The sequence below is a fragment of the Cervus elaphus genome, chromosome 9 (genome assembly GCF_910594005.1).
Source record: "Cervus elaphus chromosome 9, mCerEla1.1, whole genome shotgun sequence".
Classification (NCBI taxonomy): Eukaryota; Metazoa; Chordata; class Mammalia; order Artiodactyla; family Cervidae; genus Cervus; species Cervus elaphus.
In genome coordinates this window covers 56,570,663-56,589,862 of record NC_057823.1, presented here as the reverse complement: position 1 = coordinate 56,589,862, position 19,200 = coordinate 56,570,663, and the positions used below count along the sequence as shown (strand labels likewise).

Sequence of the window (19,200 nt, the reverse complement as noted above, 5' to 3'; positions counted from 1 at the left end):
TTCTGATCTTTCACTACTCCCCGCTTAGAAAGACTGTTAATAGCTTAGAGATTTTGTTATCAATAAACACTTTCTCAAGTTCTATATAGACGATGTTGATCACACTTACTATCTGAGCTTCTGTTTCACCTAATATGTGTAATCCCATTGATGGCTCATATTCTTCACAGGCAGTGGTATTAAAGTCCTAAAATTCTAGTAAACTATGATTTTCCTTTAGCAAAAACTTCCCAGTTTGATCACTAAGCCTCTTAGGACTTTTTGTTGCTTTTGCAGTGTTGCTAAGAAGATGTTCCTTTTTGCCTATCCCCAGGGGAAGTCAGGTAGACAGAATATCACTAGTAAAAGGTCCCTTGGGGACTTTTTGGAGATCACAGTTGCTTGTCTTCCTTGATACTGTCCTTAATGCAACACAGATAATAATGAACATATGGATGTAAATTTATATTCTGTTCCTAAAAACTAACTTATAGATGATTCTGTTTGCAGAAGCCAGACAGATTTACCTACAACAGATAATCTGACAATCTGTCTCTTAGCACAATACTTTGCAATCTCCCTAATCACTTTTTTTTAATGAGATAAAAGAGGTCCATAGAAGTCAACTGTTTTGATCAAGACTACAGCACTTAAGAGTAATCAAAGACTTTCTTTGTCTTTTGATTCCAAATAGTAGGAACAGAATGGAAAATATGATGTTTGTATCCTTTCAAAGAATCACCACTGCACTTTTTTCTTCTGTTCATATGATGCTGTACCTGTTCTCACAGGTAATTCTTGGTCAGTGAAGAACACAGTTTGAGAAAGGGGGCATCTAGATCTGATATGCCTGGATTCAAGCCCAGACAATAGCAACATAACCTCATTTTATCCACTGGAGGTTTGAAAGCATCCCAGTACAATTTGTGGAAGAAAAGATGGAAGAAGTATAGGTCTGGCATATACAGTATTATTATCTCCCTGGGTGATTATAAATGAGCCAGGAACCTACTTCTAGAAATATACTTCTGCCAGTAATTATCTGTATGACTTCAGTTAAACCACTTAATTTCTCCAAATCTCCACTTTATCATTTGTAAGAGAGTCACACATTCTCAAAGGTTTTTATTTGCTCAAAATTCTATGCTTGGTTTTAAAAGTGAAAGAGTTAGTCTTCAGTTATATCTCACTCTTTGTGACCCCATGGACTATAGCCTGCTAGGCTTCTCTGTCCATGAAATTCTCCAGGCAAGAATACTGTGGTGGGTAGCCATTCCCTTCTCCAAAGGGTCTTCCCAACCTGGGGATCAAACCTGGGTCTCCTATATTGCAGACAGATTTTCTGCCATCTGAGCCATCAGGGAAGACCCCAAAATATGGAACACCTCACAAATTTGCATGTCATCCTTGCTATGGGGGCCATGCTAAGCTTCTCTATATAGTTCAAGTTTTAGTACATGTGTTGCCGAAGAGGGCACTTAATTGACTGAAGCTGTCCTCTTTGCTAAATGTTGATAATTGTATATGTCCCTCGATTGTCTGATGATGTGCTGCAAGCAAGATAAATTGCTTCTAGAAATGAACTCACGCTGAGCTTCAGGAACTACATTTTTTCTAGAGTCAAAGGTGATTTGGTTTCTTCCTTCAACGTCAGAAATTAGTTGGAGCAAGAGGCAACACATTCAAAAAGGAAGAAGGAGTTCTGGTTGGGTTGTCCACTTTATCTTAAGGAAAGCACTTTCCATATAATGTAGTGAGTGCTAGCATGTGCATTTGCCAACCAGATTGGTTTTGTCCAGAGACCTACCCAGGCCTTAGATACACAGACCCATAGACAACAGGTTGTTACCCTAGAGATGCCCACAATCAACTGCCTGCTTCTTTCCAAAGTCCCAGGTGGGATCAATGGTGATTTAGTAAAAACGTATCTGACAACAATCCTTTTTAAAATCCCTGATAAAGAAAAACAGAGACTTTTATATGAAACAACTGTTTTTAAAGGTCTAAGTATAAAACATGCTTCCAGATTCCATTTGCATTTAATTTGGTATTAGTAGACGTATATTTTCTTCTCTTTTAGAAGCATTTAATCTCTCAAGGTTAACTACCTTCAAAGAGCCACCATTTCAACTTGTAATAAGGGACACTTTTTTTAGGATAGGAGAAAGCCTGTTATAAGTTCCTCTCCAATCAACTATAAGATCTTGAGAAAACTACAAAAATATGACCACATGATCCTCTTTAAAAAAAAAAAAAAACAAAGATTCTGTTATTTTCTATAGCCACATGGAGGCAAGAAGTTCATTTTTGAACACCTCAAAAAGGGAAGAAGGTCTCCAAGTACAGAAATTATACAAAGTTCTTCCCTATTTTTTAAAAAAGAAATAAATTTGATGAACATACAATCATCTTGATGAGGAAACTTGTATAAAGTACGTGTTCTGTGCCAGTCACAATTCTGGTGCTCATGAGGACACACGAACACATGAAGTATCCTAGTCCCTGAAATGGGTGCACTACACTACTCTCACTATTTTTATAGCTATTTGAGGATTATCATAATAAAAAACGTTTACTGATACCCAGCTTCCAATATTCCATAACTAGAAGAGAAGTGATATATAGGATATATTTCTGTAATATATAATCACATAGTATGTAAATATGTAATAATTGTTGGCACGGTAGCAGAAGAAAATACGCTGGCTTGGGGATAAAGATGACAACGAAAGGGGGTTTGGTGTGAGACACAGCAAGATGACCATGAATCTTGAAGCATACAATATCCTGAATGGAATTGGGATCCCTTCCCAAATAGATACATCTAAATTACAATACTATTAATTCTACTCTATTAAGAGACTTAGATATAGCTCTGGACATGGCTGGCTTTAAACAACAGGTCATAGAAATTACCTACTGAGTTCCTTGTGGTCATTGACCAAACAAATTCCTGATAGTAGAGACATCAACTCCTAGTGAGGATGGAAAAGAGGAAGAGCAAGGGGAGGAGAAAAACAAGATAGAAGGAGATGAGAAAAAAAAGAACCTGCCTTAGGCTGCAATCTCCAAGCTGTAATCACTGAGTTAGAGACAGTTCCAGATGGATGAAACTTCTCTGACACTTAGCCTTTTCCCTGAAACTTGCTTAATGTAGCATGATCTAGTTGCATGTCTTTTCCAGCAAAATGTTCCATTAAGGTTTCTGACATGAGCCTCATAATCACACTGAAATCCAAGAAACTCAGTAGAATGATTCTTTGTGATCTGTTTGAACCCCACTGAGAAAAAAATTCACCTGTGAGACCGCAGGTGCCAACTGTCACCCTAGCCTGTACTAATCAAAGGTGAAAACTCTTGGCTCTTTTAGTTTTTCTAAGGAAGTGAAATTCCCATTTATTATTCATCTACTTTAAGTTTTCAAGGAAAGCATTAGGCCACCTGTCCAACGTTGGCACCCAAGGAAAACTGACACACAGAAAATTAACAATAGCAGGTTGAAACACTTGCAGACTTTCTGAAAACAGAAAATAAAAGGATCAAGATTAATTCTGATTTGGCTTTTGGTAGCTCTCTCCATGATGCTATTTACTAGAAAATATTTACGCAGCCTTTGCCCACCCAAATAAATCGGCACATGGATACCTGGATTTAGAAAGATGATAAGTGGAGTGGGCACTGGTCTCTTGCATTTTAAAAATAGATTAATGACAGCATTTTTCTGAATAAAGACTTCTTTTTCCTTAAAATTTTCAACTTACAAAAGCTAATATACACACGATGTTCAGAAATAGATTTACTACCTACACTATATTGATAGTTCACACACTATAAGCTGCCAGTGACATGTTGGTATATGGAAATTGCACATGCACGTGCTACTCTGCATAGAAATTGACTGCATAAATGGTCAGGAACCTATTGGAGAAAACCTAAAACTTTGGGGATTGGAGAAGAGGTTTAAAATGCTACTTTTCATGGCTGTCTTACTCAAAATTTATCACCATGCCCATTTTAGTTAGAAAATAACACTAAAAGGGCTGTCTTTTGTTTCTGCTACTTGCAAATCAACTACTCAGTTCAGTTGAAATAACACTAACAATAATAATAGCTACCATTTATTTAGTGTTCTGCCAGGCTCTCAGCTAATAATGAACTTGCAATATCTCACCATGTTCACAAGAAGCCTTTGATATTAGTAATATTGTTAACCATGAGGAAACTGAGGCAGATAGAAATTATATATATATTAATTAGCCCAACATCATGCAGCAGTCAACAGTGGAGCCGGGGGTGAACCTGAGTACTTTGACTCCAGAACTTCCTTTTAAACAGTATGCTGTCCTTCACTACCTATCCGTACATGTTGATTTAAATATAGATTTGTCACTCAAAACTCTTCAAGCGTCACCTTAAGTGACCCTCATTGATTCATCACTTATATTTCAAGATTTCTCTATACAGATCACAGAATCTGGCCAAACTGAGACTGGCCACTTCGCCACACATCCTGTACTTTTCCCTTTTCCAACTGTACTAATGGTATTTCCTTAATGCAAAATGCAGTCATGCACTAAGAGCAGAAGGAATTGAAACCAATTTAAAATTTATATACATATATATATATTAATGATAAAGGCTAACATTTATCAAGCAGTTACTACATGCCAAGAACTGTATTAGTCCATTTACATAAATGTATCATGAATGAAATAGTGTGAAATGACACATATAGTTATTGTTACCCCAATTTTCCAGATGAGAAAATCAAATCTTAGGAATGCTAAGTATTTTGTCTAAAACAACCTAACTTATAAGTATTGGGTTGGCCAAGAATTTTTTTTTTTCCTAAGATATTACAGAAAAACCTGAACAAACTTCTTGGACAACCCAATAATAGAGTCTCAAACTGAACTCCAAGTCTGACTGACACTAAAAAGCAAGTTTTTAACCATACATTCTAGGCTACATCTATCCCAAATTTTAATTTCCATTATAGTTGTTTAAAACTAAGTTCTATATCTTCCTGCATGCATACTCAGTCACTCCATTGTATCTGACTCTTTGCAACCCTATGAACTGTAGCCTGCCAGGCTCCTCTGTCCATGAGATTTCTTAGGCAAGAATACTGGAGTGGGTTGCCATTTCCTTCTCCAGGGCCTCTTCCTGACCCAGGGATCGAACCCACATCTCCTGAGTCTCCTACATGGGCAGACAGATTCTCCACCACCCAGCCACATGGGAGGCCCTCTATATCTTCCTACTAAACCATATACTTCTTAGAACTAAAGCAAGATTTTGCATCTCTGCCCCACCCGCCAATACACACACAGTTCCAAGTACAATGAAGTAAGAAAAGCAAACTAGAGACAAAGAAAAAAGTGAAGGGAGTAAAGGCAGAGAATTTCAGAGCAAAATGTCAACTGTGTGACTTCAGTGATACAGAATCCCTGAGCGGAGAGCACTTTCCCGGCCCTTTGAAGCACCGCCTCTGCTAAATGTGCATCACTGTTGTCATGGCGGGACTGGCATGGCAGTAGACTTCTGCAGAAAGAGCCCGTGCACTCCTCTTCTGTACAGCTGTGCCAGAAATATCCCTAGATGTAAATCTAACCTTCATTCCAAGACGTATACAGTTTAGTAGAAAGATGACTGTGCCAGAATCATCCCCAGGTGGAAATGGCTCACAGCCCCCTCACTTTCTCTGAATGCTGTGAAAAGCCCTGTAGTTTGTAAACATATTGGAACCCATTGTTAATTCAGGCTTCACAGAGATTCTAAAGCCCCAGAGACTGTATAATTAGTTTAACATTTTTAAAGGAGTAGGTTTTAAGTGAGATTGGCTGTATCCTCAGTTACACTGCCAGTGGTCAGTCAAAGAAATAGGTATGTAAATTGAAGAAAGTTATTTAAACATGCCAGAGCCAGAAGATATTAATAAATCTGAGTGTGATTCTAAAAATGTGCAAAGACTCGAGTCAGCAAAATTTGAAACCACTTCTAATTTTATCTGACCCATTCGGTTATATTCTGCTTCTTGTGACAATATCAGTCCCTATGGTATCATAGAGAACTAGCATGGGAAGAACAGCAGACTCAGTCAAGAGACAAGGATTGAAGGTCAGGTCAGACTGTCACTTAAAGCAGAGTAAACGCCAGGAGGTTATCTGGTCCCTACAAGCCTTGTTTTCATGTGTACAATAGATATGGCCTGACTTATTGAATTTGTATTCTTAGTACAAAAACCCACAAGAAATACTTTACCATTTGTAAGGTCTATAACATGATATGTATTAATCAATGGGGGAAAAACTATAGCTACACTGTGAAGATAATATGTGATAAATGTTTTTTATTTGATTAAGAGAGAATTGTTTTTTTTTTCTCCCTACCTCCTCCTTTTCTTCTCACTTGAGTGCATAGTATGTGCCAGATGTTGTATGAGGTGCTGGGAATATAGTGACAAACTAATCAGATAAGATACCTTTTGGGGTAGGGGGTGGGATAATAGTGAATGTGTAAATAAAAACATGAATACTTTCAGAGGATGAGAAGTACTATGAAGAAAATCATAATGATTACAAAAGAACTTCTTGAGAAATAACACATGGTCGACAATTGGAAAAATCACAGAGTCTCTAATATAAAAAAAAAAAGTAGGAAGAAAACTCCAGAAAAAGAGAACAGCAAATGCAAGTCCCTAAAAATGAAGCAATTTTAGCAAATTCAAGAGACAGAAATAAGTCCCTTACAGAAGGAACACAATGAGTGAAGAGGAGGGTATCATGACGTAGGTTGGTCAGGCAATACATAGCACGGGTCTTGGAGATTCAGTTTACAAAAAGCAATTTAGATTTTAGTCTAAAGGCAATGAGAAGCCAATGGATAGTTTTAATTAGGAGAGCAACTCAATCTGATTTGCATGGCCAGAATCTTTGATAAGACCAAATAAAGAGGTGTGCATGCTGAGTAGCTTCAGTCGTGTCTGACTCTTTGCAATCCTATGGACTGTAGCCCGTCAGTCTCCTCTGTCCATGGGATTCTCCAGGCAAGAATACAGGAGTGGGTATCCATGCCCTCCTCCAGGGGATCTTCCTGACCCAGGAACTGAACTTGTGTGTTTTATGTCTCCTGCTTTGGCAGGCAAGTTCTTTACCACTAGTGCCACCTGGGAAATCCCAACCAGCTGATATGAAGCCCAACGAGGGCCATCTGTATGCCCAAACATCATCTGATCTCTGGGATATGGCATCCTCATCATCACATCATTTCTCTGAACACTTCAATGGCCCCCTCACTGTCCTTGGGATGAAGACCAGAATCCTCAGCATTGCCACAAAGCACTGCAAGGTCTGAGCCTTGCGTGTCTCTCAACCCCACATGATGGTCCACTTCCTCCTGCCTCTGCCTTCTAGACCATCTGGAACTTCTTTAAGGTCTTTGAACATGTGATTCTCCCTGTAACCTCAGAACTTTTGCAGATGGTAGTCCTTTGGCCTGGAATACCCTTATTTCCTCCATGTATCTTACCAACCCCCATACTTAAGTCTCATAGCAACTGTCACTTCTTGAGGATGTTTTCCCTAACCTCTATGATGAGATCAAATCTTCTATCCTCTTATTATATATTCCTATAGAAACACAGCCCTCTCCATGAAAGTATATATCACAGTTATGACTTTACACTGATTGGTTTGATTCTTTAATTAATTTGTATCTCCCTTACGAGGCTGTAAGTGCCTCAGGGACAAAGATTGTATAAATATGCATATTTTCTCTGAAATTCCCAGTATCCAGCACAGTACTGAAATCAAGAGGGAATTCAATTAATAAAAAAAAAAAAAACCAACCAGGCAGAAGAAGAAATAAGAAAAAAACGATCACAAACTGAGAGAAGAAAAACAGACAATATAAATAAACTCACATGAGATCCAAGTAATAAAGTTATGAGATACAGACTATATGTTCAAAGAATTGATAGACATAATTAGGAATTTTGACAGGGGACTGAAAACTATTAAAAAGAATCAATGGAAAAACATGTAGTTGAAAATTATAATAATCAAAATTAAGAACCCAATGAAGGTTTTTAATAGTACAGTAAATTCAGTTGAAGAGCAAGTTAGTAAACTAGAACATAGGTCAAAAGAAAATATCCAGAATAAACATGTGAAAATAAAAAGCATTAAAGGAGGGGTGGGAAGCAAATCAATCTGATCATATTGCAAATGTATGAAATAATCTCACTGAAAAGGATGCAGGGAAAAGATGCCAACCTAAGTAATGCTGGAAATATATAGAGTCCATAAAACTAAATGTAAAAGAAATTGTACATAAGCACTGTCCTCTGGTTGGTTAAGTTGTACGCCACAGGGTACAGGTTACCAACTCTGAAATTGCTATGCATGCACATTGGAATTGAACAACTAGGTAAATGGATAGCAAAAAGCAGGAACAAGTTTCTCCCTGTTGGCGGGGGCGGGGGGTGTTTACAGAAAAACAAGGGGAGGAAGCAAGATCTCCTATACAGCTTAATACAGATGAAGATAGTTGTACTATCTGGATAATAGGTAGGTAGGTAGATAGGTAGGTAGGTAGGTAGGTAAATAATAGATATAGCTATGTATATATACATGGCTGGGCTTCCCTGGTGTGGCTCAGTGGTAAAGAATCTGCCTGCAATGCAGGAGAAGCAGGAGATGCGTGTTCCATCCCTGGTTTGGAAAGATCCCCTGGAAGAGGAAATGGCAACCCACTCCAGTATTCTTGTCTGGAAAATTCCATGGACAGAGGAGCCTGACAGGCTATAGTCCATTGGGTCGCAAAGAATCAGACATGATTGAGAAACTGAATACACACACATTTACAAGATTAGTAAACATACTCTTATGCCCTTGCTATGTCAGATAAGAGAAACTAGAAGCAATGTCACTTCAGAAGTAATGAGTTCATCAGCAACTTGATTTTGATTTCTAATACTATTATTCGAAAAGAAACCAGGGCTCCTCAGGGAAATGGCTGATCCCAGGACAAGGGTAGGAAACATTCAAAATAAACTTGGAGAATCTTATAGTAACAGAAATAATGAAGTGCTACCCCCCCAAAAAAAACCCCACAAAAACAAAATACTGACAAAGATGGACTTATATCAAAGGAATATGGGAGTCACTGAAAGAGTTCCAAAGTACCAGAGCCAAAACAACTTGAATAACAAAATAAAGTTTTAATATAAAGCTGCATTATAACTCAAAATATGAAGTAAAAGTCCACAACATAAATAAATAACTGAATAAATAAATAAATGGGAAAAAAGAGACAAAGCTCTCATGTAGAAGAATTCGAAATAATTTAAGTGGATATTGTGCCCTTGAGGAGGAATATAACTCCACTCCTTAAGTGTGAGTGGGCATAGGACTTCTCCCCAAGGAGTACAGTTTGGAAAGATTTAAAAAAAGAGAGACAGAGAGTAAACTTAGAGTAAAGAAACTTGACAACCACTAACTCAAAGGATTAAGGTCAACAATAAAATGATGTCAACAATAGTGTGAACCTGTGATATGACATCATAAAAATAGCATTTTACCTCTATGGTTTTCCTCCCAGAAGCCCACAACCCCAGTCTAATAATTACAAAAACATTGGCCAAGACGAACCTCAGGAAATAAGAAACTATACGTAACATGGTATCTTGGATGGAATCCTAGAACAGAAAAAAGGACATTAGGTAAAAACAAAGGAATCTGAATAAATTATGAACTTCAGTTAATGATAATGTGTCAATATTGGTTTATTAGGGTGTCCCTGGTAGCTCAGTTGGTAAAGAATCTGCCTGCAGTGCAGGAGACCTGGGCTTGATCCCTGGGTCAGGACAATCCCCTGGAGAGGGGAATGGCTAACCACTCCAGTGATCTTACCCGAGAATCCTACGGACGGAGAACCCTGACTGGCTACAGTCCATGGGCTCACAAAGAGTCGGACATGACTTAGCGACTAAACCACTACCACCATTGGCTTATTAATAAATATTGACTGTATAAAATTACTATAATGTCTGGTGAGATGTAAGATCCATATAGAATTAAAAAGATGTGACAAGAGTGACACATTAGTTGAGAAGTTGGTAAGCGTGTTTTGAGATGTAGGAAGTATATAATTGCCTATGGTTTGTATTTATTCAATAATAATAATGATAATTGTAATAAAATTGTATTGTAGTTAAATGCTCATTACTTTCTACACAAGACACCTGCTAAGCACTGTAATCCGAGTCTATGCCCTGACCACTAATGCTGAAGAAGCTGAACAGTTCTGTGAAGACCTACAAGACCTTCTAGAACTAACACCCAAAAAAGATGTCCTCTTCATTATAGGGTACTGGAATACAAAAGTAAGAAGTCAAGAAACACCTGGAGTAACATGCAAATTTGGCCTTGGAGTACAGAATGAAGCAGGGCAAAGGCTAATAGAGTTCTGCCAAGAGAATGCACTGGTCATAGCAAACACCCTCTTCCAACAACACAAGAGAAGACTCCACACATGGACATCACCAGATGGTCAACACCGAAATTAGACTGATTATATTCTTTGCAGCCAAAGATGGAGAAGCTCTATACAGTCAACAAAAACAAGACTGGGAGCTGACTGTGGCTCAGATCATCAACTCCTTATTGCCAAATTCAGACTTAAATTGAAGAAAGTGGGGAAAAACACTAGACCATTCAGGTATGACCTAAATCAAATCCCTTATGACTATACAGTGGAAGTGATAAATAGATTTAAGGGACTAGATCTGATAGACAGAGTGCCTGATGAACTATGGACGGAGGTTCGTGACATTGTACAGGAGACAGGGATCAAGACCATCCCCAAGAAAAAGAAATGCAAAAAAGCAAAATGGCTGTCTGAGGAGGCCTTACAAATAGCTGAGAAAAGAAGAGAAGCAAAAAGCAAAGGAGAAAAGGAAAGATATACCCATTTGAATGCAGAGTTCTAAAGAATAGCCAGGAGAGATAAGAAAGCCTACGTCAGCGATCTATGCAAAGAAATAGAGGAAAACAATAGAAAGGGAGAGACTAGAGATCTCTTCAATAAAATTAGAGATACCAAGGGAACATTTCATGCAAAGATGGGCTTGATAAAGGACAGAAATGGTATGGACCTAACAGAAGCAGAAGATATTAAGAAGAGGTGGCAAGAATACATAGAAGAACTGTACAAGAAAGATCTTCACAACCCAGATAATCATGATGGTGTGATCACTCACACTCACCCAGAGCCAGCCATCCTGGAATGTGAAGTCAAGTGTGCCTTAGGAAGTATCACTACGAACAAAGCTAGTGGAGGTGATGGAATTCCAGTTGAGCTACTTCAAATCCTGAAAGATGATGCTGTGAAAGTGCTGCACTCAATATGTCAGTAAATTTGGAAAACTCAGCAGTGGCCACAGGACTGGAAAAGGTCAGTTTTCATTCCAGTCCCTAAGAAAGGCAATCCCAAAGAATGCTCAAACTATCGCACAACTGAACTCATCTCACACACTAGTAAAATAATGCTCAAAATTCTCCAAGCCAGGCTTCAGCAATACATGAACCGTGAAGTTCCAGATGTTGAAGCTGGTTTTAGAAAAGGCAGAGGAATGAGAGATCAAATTGCCAACATTCGCTAGATCTTTGAAAAAGCAAGAGAGTTTCAGAAAAACATCTATTTCTGCTTTATTGACTATGCCAAAGCCTTTGACTGTGTAGATCACAATAAACTGTGGAAAGTTCCGAAAGAGATGGGAATACCAGACCAATTGACCTGCCTCTTGAGAAACCTGTAGGCAGGTCAGGAAGCAACAGTTAGAACTGGACATGGACCAACAGACTGGTTCCAAATAGGAAAAGGAGTATGTCAAGGCTGTATATTGTCACCCTGCTTATTTAACTTATATGCAGATTACATCATGAGAAACACTGGGCTGGATGAAGCACAAACTGGAATCAAGACTGCCGGGAGAAATATCAATAACCTCAGAAATGCAAATAACACCACCCTTAAGGCAGAAAGTGAAGAGAAACTAAAGAGCCTCTTGATGAAAGTCAAAGAGAAGAGTGAAGAAGCTGGCATAAAGCTCAACGTTCAGAAAATTAAGATCATGGCATCCAGTCCCATCACTTCATGGCAAATAGATGGGGAAAGAGTGGAAACAGTGGCTGACTTTATTTTGGGGGGCTCCAAAATCACTGCAGATGGTAATTCCAGCCATGAAATTAAAAGATGCTTACACCTTGGAAGGAAAGTTATGACCAACCTAGACAGTCTATTAAAAAGCAGAGATATTACTTTGTCAACAAAGGTCCATCTAGTCAAGGCTATGGTTTTTCCAGTAGTCATGTATGGATGTGAGAGTTGGACTATAAAGCAAGCTGAGCACCAAAGAATTAATGCTTTTGAACTGTGGTGTTGGAGAAGACTCTTGAGAGTCCCTTGGACTGCAAGGAGATCCAACCAGTCCATCCTAAAGGAGATCAGTCCTGGGTGTTCACTGGAAGGACTGATGTTGAAGCTGAAACTCCAATACTTTGTCCACCTGATGCAAAGAGCTGACTCATTTGAAAAGTCCCTGATGCTTGGAAAGATTGAAGGTGGGAGGAGAGGGGGACGACAGGAAATGAGATGGTTGGAAGGCGTCACTGACTCAGTGGACATGGGTTTGGGTAGACTCCGGCCGTTGGTGATGGACAGGGAGGCCTGGCATGCTGCAGTTCATGGGGTGGTAAAGAGTCAGACATGACTGAGCGACTGAACTGAAGTGAACTGAGGAACTATATATTTTTTATAGTACCATAAACTCCTGTCTATAAACTAGAATACCAGTACATTGTCTTTAGATAAATAAGGATTTCCTGGTTTTGGAAGTCGAAGTAAGGGATCTTGCTTTAATATCTCTTAATACTCATAAGAAGTCTAACATATTTCAAAAGCCACTTTCCTTTTCAAAAAAAAAAAAAACCCACAAGTTGTTTTGATTGCCATCTCTGCTTCTGAATTTATAAATTTCAACTTATAAACAACTTTTAGAAAAAGTGGGTAAAGTATGCTGTGCATATGTACTAAATCACTTCAGTCATGTCTGACTATCTGTGACCCTATGGACTGTAGCCTGCCAGACTCCTCTGTCCAGAATACTGGAGTGGGTTACCATTTCCTTCTCCAGGGGATCTTCCCGACTCAGGGATCAAACCTGCATGTCTCAGGTCTCCTGCATTGGCAGGTAGATTCTTTACCTGGGAAGCCCCTAAAGTATGGTGTACTCATGTACTGTTCCTCTAAAGAACAGAATGGGAACCTTAAATTCTCAACTGCAACATGGTTATCAGGTTGTATCATTGACACGGCACAGGTAAATGAAGCAAGACACTGAAATGAGATTCCTTTCACATTTCATAGAACACAGGGATTGTGTGTTTTTTCCCCCTGGGGGGAGGGTAAAGATTGAATGTAATATTTCAATCATACCCAAAAGAACATGAGTTAATATTTCATAGCTACTTAATCCACTCATTCAGAGACGGTAATGCAAATGTTCAAATATTTATGCTTCGTAGCCAAAACATGGTGCCCTGAATTATTGTATTGTACTCTCTTATGCCACTGACTTACAATTCATTTCAGATCAGGTAACCAGAAAATCACTGTATTCAGCAGGGGAGCACTAGCAATAAACTCTTTATACTCACAATCCTTTCATTTTTATTCACACACGAGGCTCATCTGCCTTCTTGAAAAAAATTAAAATACCCACCAAAGTTAGTGATTAAGAAAGGGATTAGTACTAAAAAATACTATGTATTTAATTGATCTAATTGCAATTTCCAATCTACATTATGTATAATAATTCAAAGGCCCTTGTAAGAAGAGTGATTTTGCTGTAATAGCCTGTTATTCTCAGACATGAGTCCTTCAATATAAAGTCACCAAATCAACCATAATGAATATCACACACTGAGTTTTCAACCTCACCCTTTAATGCTCCTGAAGAGCATTTAGAGAACATGAGTAAGGTCAGAGAGGAATTGCATTATTTGGAATGTTTTTTACTCAGTTAGTTCCCTTCTTTCTACTCTGACTACCCCCAGGCTATCGAAGCAGGAAATTAGGTTCAGACAAAAGTTTAAGACCATTCACAGTGAATTTCAGAGTTGAAAAGAGGACATAGGCACCATACATAACTTGAGAGAAGAATCTGCCCCGTTCTACACTGTAGTAGTTTCAAAGTGTGAAGAGTAAGATTCAAGGATGAGAGCTCATCACCTCCCACTGCCAACCTCTGCGCACACCAACCCAGCTGTTCTCAGAGATATCAGTCAGTTCAGTTCAGTCGCTCAGTCGTCTCCGACTCTTTGCGACCCCATGGACTGCAGCACACCAGGCCTTCCGGTCCATCACCAACTCCCCGAGTTTACTCAAACTCATGTACATCGAGTCGGTGATGCCATCCAACTATCTCAGCCTTGTTATCCCCTTCTCCTCCTGCCTTCAATCATTCCTAGCATCAGGGTCTTTTCCAATGAGTCAGTTCTTTGCATCAGGTGGCCAAAGTATTGGGGCTTCCGCTTCATCATCAGTCCTTCCAATGAATATTCAGGACTGATTTCCTTTAGGATTGACTGGTATGATTTCCTTGCAGTCCAAGGGACTCTCAAGAGTCTTCTCCAACACCACAGTTCAAAAGCATCCATTCTTCAGCACTCAGCTTTCTTTATGGTCCAACTCTTACATCCATACATGACCACTGGAAAAACCATAGCTTTGACTAGATTGTTGATAAAGTAATGTCTTTGCTTTTTAATATGCTGTGTAGGTTGGTCATAGTTTTTCTTCCAAGGAGCAAGCATCTTTTAATTTCATGGCTGCAGTCACCATCTGCAGTGATTCTGGAGTCCAAGAAAATAAAGTCCGTCACTGTTTCCATTGTTTCCCCATCTATTTGCCATGAGTGATGAGACCAGAGGCCATGATCTTAGTATTTTGAATGCTGAGTTTTAAGCCAGCTTTTTCACTCTCCTCTTTCACTTTCAACAAGAGGCTCTTTAGTTTCTCTTCACTTTCTGCCATAAGGGTGGTGTCATCTGCATATCTGAGGTGATACTCAAAGATATATTTCTTCCTTTATCTCCTCAATAACCTAAACAATCTAGTAGCATTGAAGGACATTTTTAACCCATGTATTATCATCAAGTACCTTTTGATACGGGCTTCACTGGTGGCTCATCAGTAAAGAATCTACCTACAATGCAGGACACCCAGGTTCAATCCCTGGGGTGGGAAGATCCCCTGGAGGAGGGCATGGCAACTGATTCTAGTACTCTTGCCTAGAGCATCCTGTGGACAGAGGAGCCTGGCAGACTGCAGTCCATAGGGTTGCACAGAGTCAGATATGGTTGAAGTGACTAAGCAGCAGCACTATCCCTTGATATGAACAGCTGAGAAGGACACATAAACTCTCTGGAATCTTCCTCAATAATATGTAATCTCAATAAAATTATCATCAAACATCAGACATTGAGAAGCATTAATCAAAGTAACTGACCAATACTCTTCAAAAGTGTCAAGGTCCTAAAAGTTAAGGAAAGACTAAGGTACTATCACTGGAGAAGCCAATGGCACCCCACTCCAGTACTCTTGCCTGGAAAATCCCATGGATGGAGGAGCCTGGTAGGCTGCAGTCCATGGGGTTGCGAAGAGTCGGACACGACTGAGCAACTTCACTTTCACTTTTCATTTCATGCATTGGAGAAGGAAATGACAACCCACTCCAGTGTTCTTGCCTGGAGAATCCCAGGGACGGGGGAGCCTGGTGGGCTGCCATCTATGGGGTCGCACAGAGTCAGACACGACTGAAGCGACTTAGCAGCAGCAGCAAGGTACTATCACAGATTGGAAAATACCATAGAGACATGACTACTAAATGCAGCATAGGACTCTGGATGGGATCCTCTGAAAGAAAAAGGATATTCTGGGGAAAGAATGGTTAAATCCAAATAAGTTCTGTACTTTTGCTAATAGCATTATACTAAGGTTAATGTCTTAGTTTGGGTAAATGTTTTAAAGTAGTATCAAATGCTAATGGAAGGAGAGGCTGAATGAAGGGAGACAGAGTACTGTATTATTTCTCAACTTTTCTTTCAGACTTAAATTATCTCAAAAATTTAAAAAGTAACTATTAAAAATAAAAAGAAAAAATCATATACTGTGATGTTTTAAAAATCATACACTGTGATGAAGGAAAGAGATTTTAATCTCAAGAGATACTTGGGAAGTTTCAAAACTGCTGACTAGTTCCTTGGTAAATATGAATTATTCATTTGAATAACTGATGCACAGAGTCAGAAGATGGCATAATATGATGGTTAATAACATGGACTTTAAGATCAGATATATCTTAGTTTAAAACTTCATTTTACCACTGAGTAGCTATGAGTCTAATGACACATTACCTAATGTCTCTGAAACTCAATTTTCTCACATGTAATAGTGGGGTATAAATAATACCAACTTCACAGGGTTGTTGTGAAGCTTACTATACATAAAGCAGTCATCCCCAACGTTTTTGGCACCCAAGACCAGTTTTATGGAAGACAATTTTTCCATGGATGGGGCAGGATGGTTCACATGGTAGTGAGAGCTTTGTGGAGCAGCAGACGAAGCTTCACTAGCTCACTGCTACCTACCTCCTGCCGTGAGGTCTGTTTCCTAAGAGGCCATGGACTGGTAGCAGCCCATGTTCCCAGGGATCGAGGACCCCAACTTAAAGTTCTTAGCTGATGTCTAACATATAGAAAGCGTTTGAGAAGTGGAAGAAACTAAAATAATCCCATAAACTGGCACTATTTATCCTATTCATTTCCAAAGTTTAAGCCTTTCTTTTCACTTGGAAAGATTAATAATTTCCCTATTCCATTCAGCCTTATCCAAATCTTGTCCATCCTCCAAGAGCCAATGTGATCTCAATGCCTTCATAAACCTCAGGTAAGTTCTCAACTTCCAGTCTTACTTATGATCTATGCATTACGGAGTTATCATTCACTATCGTCTTATGTGTGGCAGTCATATACCATCAGTTAGACTATAAGACCCTTGATAGTAAAGACCATTTTGTTTCTTCATATATTTTCCTTAGCTCCAATGTTGAACAGAATTCAAAAAGGCATGGTAGTTCATGATTATGCTATTTTTAAAGGTTTCCAGGGGAATCTGGTAACAACATGGATTTAATCACTGGGAATTTAGAGAACTGTCAAAATAGGACTTGAGGAGGTAAACATATCCTTAAAACCTCTTTTAAGAAGAAATAAATGTCTTTCAGAATTCTCTTTACTCTAAATGCAAACTAAATTAGATTTTTCATTACTGTCTCTAGGGTCTCTCATGCGTTTTTGTCTTGTAAAGAAGACACTTTAAAATTTCTCAGGGGCTTCCAGAGACACATTCCTTTGGCAGAAATCTTCTCTCTTAGGAAATTCACCCAAAATTCTTAATAACTTCCACATTCGGATACCATGACCAAACACAAGATCAGAAAGAGCACCATCAATGCTTTTAACAATTCCATTATACAGCATCATGGTTTCTTAAGTGCTTTTAAGTGCATTTTTTTAATTGCTTCTCATAAAATCTCTTAGAGGCCTTCTAGAAAGTGTTATCATCCCCAGTTTGCAGGTAAGGCAACTGCTGCTGCTAAGTCACTTCAGTCGTGTCCGACTCTGTGCGACCCCATAGAGGGCAGCCCACCAGATTCCCCCGTCCCCAGGATTCTCCAGGCAAGAACACTGGAGTGGGTTGCCATTTCCTTCTCCAATGTGTGAAAGTGAAAAGTGGAAGTGAAGTCGCTCAGTCATGTCCGACTCTTAGTGACCCCATGGACTGCAGCCTACCAGGCTCCTCCATCCATGGGATTTTCCAGGCAAGGCAACTGAGGCTCAGCCAAAAATTACACAATCAGTAAGCCATAATTTAAGACTCTTGTTTCATTCAACAAGCATTTATCGAGTGTTCCCCATGGGTTCTCTCTGACCTGTGTACTCCTTCTCAATCCCACATGCTTGCTCCTATCATAATATTGTGCTTCTCCTGAAGGATTGCAATTGTCTACCTACTTATCTGAATCCACCTCTGGACCATAAGCTCCTTGCAGGCAAGCATTTGCCCTGCCCTAGTTGTATGCCTAGTACCTAGCCCCCACCGCCCCCCAAAGGCACTCAATAAACAATTATGGAGTAGATGAATGGGGACAAAATAAAAAAATGATGAGGAAGAATGAGTTAAAAGGGCACAAATTAATTGTTTTGGGTGAATCCAAATTATATCATCTCTTTCCAGATCTTAGCATCTTATAACCCAATTCTTCTCAGCAGACAGCAAGGCTACTGGGAGGTTAAAACACTATGCTCCTGAAAAAGGAGCAAAGCCTATCACAGAGATCAGTCAACAGGACTAGATGATTGTGAAGAAGCATGGAATGAAGTCTGCTTATTGTTCCACTTTGCAAATAAAGCTGTTCACCTGCACAGGTTTCCATTCTGACTATGTCACACTCCTTAGGCAAGTCTAACTTCCTCCAAAGAAAAGGAAAGAAGTGGCAACCTCTGACTTAAAGTTACCAAACTAAAGGGAACCAAAGCTCCTAAATGAAAGGAAGAGAAGTTCATTGACTCTGGGGTGGAGAATTACTGAAACAGACTCCCAAGGGACATTGAGAAGTTAGCCCCTGAAAATTTTCAAGAAGACCATGGAAATCCATGTGAAATATTTGCCTTCCTGAGTCCTTCTCAGCTGTAGCATCTTACCACCTACTTCTCTCATTACCCTATACTCTTAACCAACATTATTGCTCCTACCTTCTTCCTTGCAACATCTTTTTTCAGTCCATAGCCATCTGGTTGCACAGTCTCCACCTTCAGAATCAGAACCACAAAACATTTGCAGAACTTGTGGTTTTTCAGAAAGTTGGCAGGGAATGTGTTCTCCATAGTGATGGTATCAATTTCCCCATGTGGGAAAAACGCCAGTTGCTAGTAACAGTATCTGATGCTAAGCAACCAGACTGGTTCCAGGAGGCACTTTGGTGTCTGAAAAGAACACCAAACAAGAATTTGAAGACACATTTATGGCCTTGACGCTTTCAAACACTTCAATGTGACCTCAGATAAATCACTCAGTTTCTCTGATGCTCTGTTT

The 19,200-nt window shown here is 39.3% G+C and overlaps 1 protein-coding gene and 1 non-coding gene across 2 annotated transcripts in view; both read right to left on the bottom strand.

Moving 5' to 3' along the window:
* KCTD16 (potassium channel tetramerization domain containing 16) overlaps positions 1-19,200 on the bottom strand; it is a 293,925-nt gene that overhangs the window by 244,142 nt on the left and 30,583 nt on the right. The window lies entirely within an intron of this gene.
* On the bottom strand, positions 1,350-1,457 carry LOC122701130. The gene has a single exon (XR_006342977.1). It is a non-coding gene; the product is annotated as a U6 spliceosomal RNA (small nuclear RNA).